Here is an 8687-nt window from a genome sequence, read left to right as displayed (position 1 = left end):
CATTATTCATATAATTAATATTAAAATCATATTTAAATATTTTCTCTCTCCAAAATTATTTAGTTCGTTAATTCAATGATAATTATATCAAATATAATAATCTAAACCCTAAACTGAGTCTGTTAATCTTAAGATGGGTAGAAGTAAATTTCGTCTTGCAGGACTATGTCCCTAACTATCTATCCGGTCTTACCTCTAAAATGGGATGCTTATTGAGCAGCGATATTGAGCCACTCTCACCCGTACAGATTAAAGAATAATCTCGTATAAACAAGATTTTATAGTTAGCTCAGGATTGAGATTGAGTTACCTTAGGTCATCGAATTGAAATAGTCAGCTTTAACAGTAAATGGTCGTTATAAAGAAAAGTGACTGTTTTGTGGTCCGGACTTATGCAAACATCTTTTGCATAGGATGCCTCCACTCGCATGTCTCCACATGAACGACTTTGGGATTGCATCGTTTGTATCAATATACAAAGCGGGCCACATTCATAGTGTCTCCAGGATAAGGTATCCAATCCTATCCATATACTTATAGACCATTTTGGCTATATACTCAAACTTGATCTTTTTTTATGTCTCTATATAAAGTTTAAGTATTCATATTATAGCAACGAGTTCGTTAGTTTATTGGATTTAGGAATCTATAAATGCAATTTATATGTTCAATAACAACTTTATTGAACCAATCTTAATAACATCTTTATTATAAATAGAAATATGTTTAAAGTTTACAAACTATAAGTTTTATAACATAAAATCCAACAAACTTCCACTTGTACTAAAACTCCAGTGGGTTTAAATATATACAAATATATAATGTTGAGTATGAGAGAATAAATATAATAAACTAGGGCATGTATATACCCATGAATTCTCCCATTTGCCCTAGATTTACAAAGCTCGTAGTCCTAGCCCGACTAGGTGACCCTCAATCCCTTTGGCCACGAGGGCCTTCCTAAACAGATAAACTAAATTGTCTTTTAAGGCTATCTACGTGCCGATCACGCCTCCTCAGTGTACTATCTCTTAGATGAGATGATACTTACGCTCGATGTGCTTTCTGCACTTATGGCTTCTTGGTTCTTTTGAGTGGGCAACTGCTCCACCATTATCACAATAGAGGGTGATTGGAAGATGCATATTTGAAACCACTTTCAAATCGGTCAAGAACTTTCTAAGCCATAATGCTTCTTTAGCTACTTCACATGCAGCTACATATTCCGCTTATATGGTGGAGTCAACAATAGACTTTGCTTTATACTCATCCAGACTATAGCTCATCCATTTAGAGTGAATATTGATCCCGACATAGATTTTCTAGAATCCACATTGGTTTGAAAATCAAAATCGATATAGTCGGTAAGAATTAAATCCTTAAAGCCATAAATGAGCGTATAATCCCTCGCTCTCTGAAGATACTTGAGAATGTTCTTAACGGAAGTCTAATAACTATATCTAGGATTGGACTGAAACCTACTAACTATTCCAACCACAAAGCATTTGTCTGGACGTGTATACAACATAACATAAATTAAACTCCCAATTGTTGATGCATATGGAATTCTTTTCATATCCTCAACTTTTTGAGGTGTCTTAGGACATTGTTCTTTAGATAGATGAATTCCATGTCTAAAAGGTAATAAATTTCTTTTGGAATTTTTCATTTTATATCTAGACAATATTTTGTCTATATAATATGCTTATGATAGTGCTAGAGTTCTGTTCTTGCAATTCCGAACTATTTGGATTCCAAGAACATACTGTATCTCCTAAATCTTTCATTTGAAATTGGGATGCTAGCCATCTCTTGACGTCAGCCAGGAATCCTACCTCATTCCCAATGAGTAGGATGTCATCAACATATAGTACCAAAAAAGCTACAATTTTGTTGACAATTTTCTTGTAAACACAAGGTTCGTAAAACATTTTGTTCAAAGCCATAAGATTTGATCACAATGTCAAATTTTATATTCCAGGATTGAGATGCTTGTTTTAACCCACAAATGGATCTTTTAAGCTTGCAAATCTTTTGCTCTTGATCCTATATAATGAACCCTTCTAGTTGAGACATGTAGATATTTTCTTCAAGATATCCATTCAAAAACGCTGTCTTGACATGCATTTGCCATATTTCATGATCATAAAAGGCGGCAATGGATAAAAGTATTCTAATAAATTTGATTATGGCAACAGGAGAGAAGGTTTCTTCATAGTCTATCTTCTATCTTTGGATAAATCCTTTTGCCACGAGTCTAGCTAGGTATGTACCTTACCAGCTTAGTCTCGTTTTCTCTTGTAGATCCATTTACAACCAATAGGTTTTACCCTATCTGGTTGACTACAAGTTTCCAAACTGAATTGAAGTACATAGACTCTATTTCAAGGTTCATGGCTTTTATCCATTGGTCTCGATCTACCTTCTCCGTTGCCTGTTTAAAGATCAATGGTTCCTCTAGGCCATCATCAGGTATGATGATCTGAGTTTCTATTAGACCATGTACCAGTCAGGTTGTTAAATAATCCTCCCACTACGTTGAGGCATTCTTAATTATTGAAAAGGATGTGATGGACATATTTCATCAAAAAATCTTGTCAAAGAACCAGCTTGATCAACAACTTTTGTTGATCTGTTTGTAGTTTCTCTAGACATCTCTTTTAATACTAATTTACTGTGAGGTTGATGATCTCTTATATGGTCTTCCTCTAAGAATGTAGCATCTGTCGATACAAGCACTTTATCATCTTAAGGATCATAAAACAAATCACTTTTTGTTTCTTTGGAGTATCCTACAAATAGGCATACTTTAGAACGTTGTTCTAATTTCTTTGGATTTTGCACCAACACATGTGTTGGGCATCCCCAAATCCTGAAGTGATGTAAACTATCTTTTCACCCTCTCCATAACTCATATGGTGTTTCTGAAACACTTTTTGAGGGAACTATGCTCAAAATATATACTGCAATCTATACTGTATATCCTCAGAAAGACTGAGTTATCTAGGCGTAACTCATTTGTTACGAAATCGACAATTAAAGAACACAAAAAGGGAACATAGAGATAAAGAAGATCGACACACAGATATACATGGTTCACTAACAATGTGTTAGCTACGTCCATGGGCAGAGAGAGAATAATATTATTTGAGAGAATGTTTTCAGAAATTACATCAAAACGACACCTCTAGGGTTAGAGAGTTTATATAGTGCACTACTCTAAACCCTAGGGTCAAAATCGTAAATAACTACAAATAAGTAAATATGCTGAATACGAAATCTGAATAGGTTGTTCAGGATTTAGGGTATACAAACAGATTCAAGGCATTTCAACATCATTATTGAACAAACCATGTTTAACAAGGTTCTATTTCTCCTTTTTGCTACACCATTTTGTCATGCTATACAAGGTGCAGTAAGTTGGGATTGAATTTCATGTTCTATCAAATAGTCTTGGAATTCTAAATCCATATACTCACCACTTTGATCTGATCGAAGTGTTTTAATCTTTTTACTTAATAAATTATCAATCTTTACCTTGTACTCTTTGAACTTTTCAAAAGTTTCAAACTTATGATGCATCAGGTAAACATAGCCATATCTTGAGTAGTCATCAATAAAACTAATGAAATATTCAAATCCGCCTCGAGCTCTAACATTCATCGAACCACAAAAATCTGAATGTATAAGTTCTAGAGGTTCTTTGACTCTTAGACATTTTTCTGTAAAAGATCTCTTAGTCATTTTTTCCTCAAGACATGATTCAGACGAAGGTAAAGAAGTTTCTTCTAACTGATTTAGAAATCCATTCATTACAAATCTCTCAATCCTCTTAGGATTTATGTATTCAAGTCTTAAGTGTCAAAGATAGGCGTTAGGAGAAAATTTTCATTTTTTTATTTTTCGTTTCAACTGTTTTAAACATCTCTATATTTAAAATAGCTTTTGCCTCAGTTGGTTTTAACACATACAAGTTATTTTCAAGTTTAGCAGAACATATTTAAACACCTCTTGAACTAATGAATACTTCATTGATATCAAAAGTAACTTTATACATATGTTCTAATAAACAGGAGATTGAAATTAAGTTCCTTTTCATATCAGGTACATAATATATATTTTCTAACAAAATAAAAGCATCTCCAAAAAATAACTTTAGATCTCCCACTGCACGAGCTGAAATAACTTCACTTGTTCTCACCTTGAAAGTCATCTCATTCTCTGTCAGCTGTTTCTAGGAACTAGTTTCCTGAATGAAAGTGCAAATATGGTTAGCAACGCATGAATCTAGTATCCAGGTCAAATGAAAACTTTCCACTAGGCATGTTTCAATTACTAGTAAATTAAATTTACCTATTTTTTCTTTTCACCCTTCTTTTTAACAAGATATTTAGGGTAGTTTCTTTTTTAATGCCCATCTTCATTGCAATGGAAACATTTTCCTTTTCCAACCATTTCCTTGCCTTTCTTTGAAAGAGTTTTCTTTTTCCCTTTACCCTTATTTTTCATTTGGATACTCTTATACTTAGAAGGTTCAGACATCTTGTCAGAAGGTTTAGCCCCAGATGATGATCCCTTCTGAAATTTTCTTTGGGTTACAACATTTACTTCCCCTTCCTAACTTTTATTTTTCATAAGCTCGTTTAAAATAGTAGTCAGATTATATTCTATTTTATTCATCACAACATTTGTATGAAATGTCAGAAAACTCTTCGGAAGAGATTCCATGATGAATCTGACTTGGTTCTTTTCGTCTATGACAATTTCATTTGCTAGCTAAGCTATAGGCTCAGGCTTTTTCATATGCATCCCGCATATTTTGATTTGCAGTTGAGCTGGGAAATGGAGAAGATTCCTCGGTTAGAACGAATCTTATTAAATCATCCACAACTAGTATCGTATTGATGTTTAATTTTCAGTTTGAATAAATCTCGCCTTAAATTTATCAGAAGCTAAAAGTTAGATAATTGAATTTTCCATGCTAAAACATAAACAAATTCTAATAGAAAAATGCATCTATATTTCATTATATATTTGTAACGATACTTAAGTGAGTCAGAATAGATGTTACCGAGGAGTAGTCAAATATTCCTTCACTGAAGCAAAACATTCTTGACTAAATACTATCTCTAGAGTAACTCTTTATTCCTTTAGTTATTTATTTACCGTTTTTTATCAAGAACTTACTAACATTTAGTAATTCTTGTAAGTGTTACTCTCCATTTTTCATAGAACTACATCAACAAGATCTTGAATTGGAAGACAATGCTAAAGACGGAACTAAGAAGCCCTATTCATTTCTGATATTTGAGTTGTTTCGATTCCTATGTTACAACCCTTTGAGGGGATAGTCCCTAAAAAATGACTAGTTGTTGCCTAAAAATGACAGCAAGCGCAACATAAGAATCTCACAATTCAAACTAATGGAAGAGACTGCAGGATATGTTGACACATTTCTTTCACCTACTTACTATGAACTACTTCCCCTATTCACCTTGTTATTGACTCATGCAAGCACTTTTCGAATAGAGTAGCTGCGGTAAAAGCAACATGAAGTGGAGCATGGATCTCACGGTGTGAACTCTTAGGGACGTGAGAGCTAAAAACTACATATCATTTATATTGTCAATCTCCCATTGAAGTGTTCTACTTGTTTAGGTATATTCTTTACTTAGGTATATGCCGACTAAAAACATCCTAAGTCTAGGTAATTGTCCAAGTATAACGATTATATTTGGATTTAACCTATGATGTCTAAGTAATAAAACCATTTTATTACCTCATACCGTTCATGCATGCTCATAAAATCGGGTTAACAACGCTCAATAATTAGGCTATAATCCCCAGGTAGCAGTTGTTCCGTAAACCAACTTAAGTACCTCGAGCTTTAGACATGATTATAGTCTGCTTGAGTTTGTAACCAGAGTTTTACAAGATAACGACCTATTTTAACTATTAAAACAAATTGTTATTTGTTAACCTTAAGTGAGCATGCATCTTATCTTTGTTATATATTTTAAATATCTAATTCATTCTACAACACTTTATAAAACTATAGACATGCTATAACATACATCATACACTCCATAATTTAATATAACAGTTATATTAAATACATGAGACCCTAAACATGCATATTATATATTACAACATATTATATCATACTTTCAATGCATGAAACATACTTCCTATGGTGGGATTTTAAATCTATATGACATACTTTATGCACATATAAGATTTAATTTAATTAAATATACATTCAAAATACATAAATAATTAAATATACACTGAAATGGACTGGTTTTGGCATTCTAAGCAAGCAAAAGCCTAAAATTATTATAAAATAGCTTAAAACAGGTCTTGAACCTCGCGAACCGACTTCAAATCACTCGAACTAGACCTCCAAGGAAGAAATTTGGACTGAATCGGTCTAAAACATGTTGAACTGGACCTTCACGACCCAAACTCCCCGAATTGATTCAGTTGAACCACCAGTCCATTTGTGAGCACACATTTTGGGCTCAGATGAACAATGTTCCAACACTTCAACCCCAACATTGCAATGTCGTGGGGTCTCTATTCATTTTTTGGGTTGGCTGAAGTGTTGCAATGCTGTGAGGCAGAAGCCTAACCTGCTACATTCTGCTGCTAAGGATGCTTCAAATCTTCTTCAATTACAACCTAATTGCAACTCTATTGACTCTAACAAATTTACAGACTCTTAATTACATATTAATAAAGCCCATAAACGAAGACCCAATTACAATAATTTGATCATAATTTAAGAGAAATCTAATGCAAAAACCATAATGTATCCACTTTAGTACCCATTTCATGCAACCCATGAAAAACACCCATAAGCTAAAATTAACGTGACTTGCTTAAATCATGCTTTGATATTAGTTGTTGGAATTAACATTTAACATACGAGAGTTATTAGGATCCTAAGCACTCTAACTATATCAATTTTAGTGGATTAGCATGCATGTTCATGATAATAATAGAAATAGGGTTTCAAGAATACAACATTTGATGAATTCATTTGTTTGTTGCAAACCTCCACGAATTTCTTCTTCAAACCTTGAAGTAGACTACCACAAAAGCCTTTTCTACTATTCTCAGGCTTTAGATTGTATTTTGGGATCCAAATTGAGAGAGATTTAAGGTGAAAATAGAAGAGTTAGAGAGGAAATGTTTTTCAGAGATTTTTGTTCAGAAATTCAGATTCATGTACCATTTCTCTGAGATAAATCTATATTCATACTGAACATGCAATAGTGTTTAAATGGAAGATTGGCACTCAACTTTCAACTTAATAAGTGGATTAGTGAAAAAAATCCAATTTTTCTATTAATTTCATTTATACTATTATTAAATAAAATTTCATAAATTTTACAAATAATAAGAATGAAATTTTAATTTAATTTAATTATAACTAATAAATTTAATAAAATAAATTAATTTTATATTTTTAATTTCACAAATTAGAAAATTTAAATAAATAAATTGTTAATTAATTAAACAGTTTAATTAATCAATTTAATATCAAATATTAAATTAATAAAACACCTAATTCAAACATGAATCATTATTCATGTAATTAATATTAAAATCATATTTAAATATTTTTCCTTTCTCCAAAATTGTTTAACTTGTTAATTAAACATTAATTATATCAAATATAATAATCTAAACTCTAAACCAAATTTTAACATTTCAAATTCTCTCAACACGCTATTCTAAGGTTTAATCCTTTTACGAGCTAGTAGAGGGACCTAATGGACCTACAAATCATGAGCTTCAATGATTTGAGATTAATTGGTTAAACTCTTTAAACCAAATTAATCAATGTTCGTTAACTACCGAGACACTCCACTATAGCTCAGTAGTTGCACTCTTCTCACTATAGATATGTTTATGTTCACTTGATTTAACCATAATCAGTAAGTCGATCCTACATAGGTTGTTCGTATTTACAACTAAGTCAAAATTACTGTTTTATCGCTGCAATACATCATGCTTCTTAAGTCTCCACTAATCCTCTAATGAACAATTGATTTATGGTCCTACCAATAAAACGAGCCCCTCTCAGCCATAGAGAGGGTGGGACCTCTTTGTTCAAGACCAGAAGTCAGTTCTTAAGAGAACAACCTATCTGCTAATCCTAAGATGGGTAGGAGTAAATTTCATTTTGTAGAACTACATCTCTAGCCATCTATCCGGTCATACCTCTAAAATGGGAGGCTTATTGAGCGGCGATATTGAGCCACCCTCACCTATGCAGATTAAAGAATAATCTCGAATAAACAGAAGTTCATAGTTAGCTAAGGATTAAGATCGAGTTACCTTAGGTCATCGAATCGAAATAGTCAGTTTTAGCAGTAAATGGTCGTTATAAAGAAAAGTGACTATTTCGTGGTCTCGTCTTATACAAACATCTTTTACATAGGATGCCCCTACTGACATGTCTCCATATGATGTACTTTAGGATCACATCATTTGTATCAATATACAAAGCGAGCTGCATCCATAGTGTTTTCCAGGATAAGGTACCCAAACCTATCCATATACTTATAGATATTTTTGGCCATATATTTAAACTTGATCCTCTTTTATGTTTCTACATAAAGTTTAAATATTCATGTTATAGCCATGAGTTCATTAGTTTATTGGATTTAGGAATCTAT

This window comes from Benincasa hispida, chromosome 12 (assembly GCF_027475165.1).
Source record: "Benincasa hispida cultivar pf3 chromosome 12, pf3_genome.v1.1, whole genome shotgun sequence".
Classification (NCBI taxonomy): Eukaryota; Viridiplantae; Streptophyta; class Magnoliopsida; order Cucurbitales; family Cucurbitaceae; genus Benincasa; species Benincasa hispida.
The sequence above is the reverse complement of the archived record's forward strand: the minus strand, read 5'-3'. Positions refer to the sequence as shown.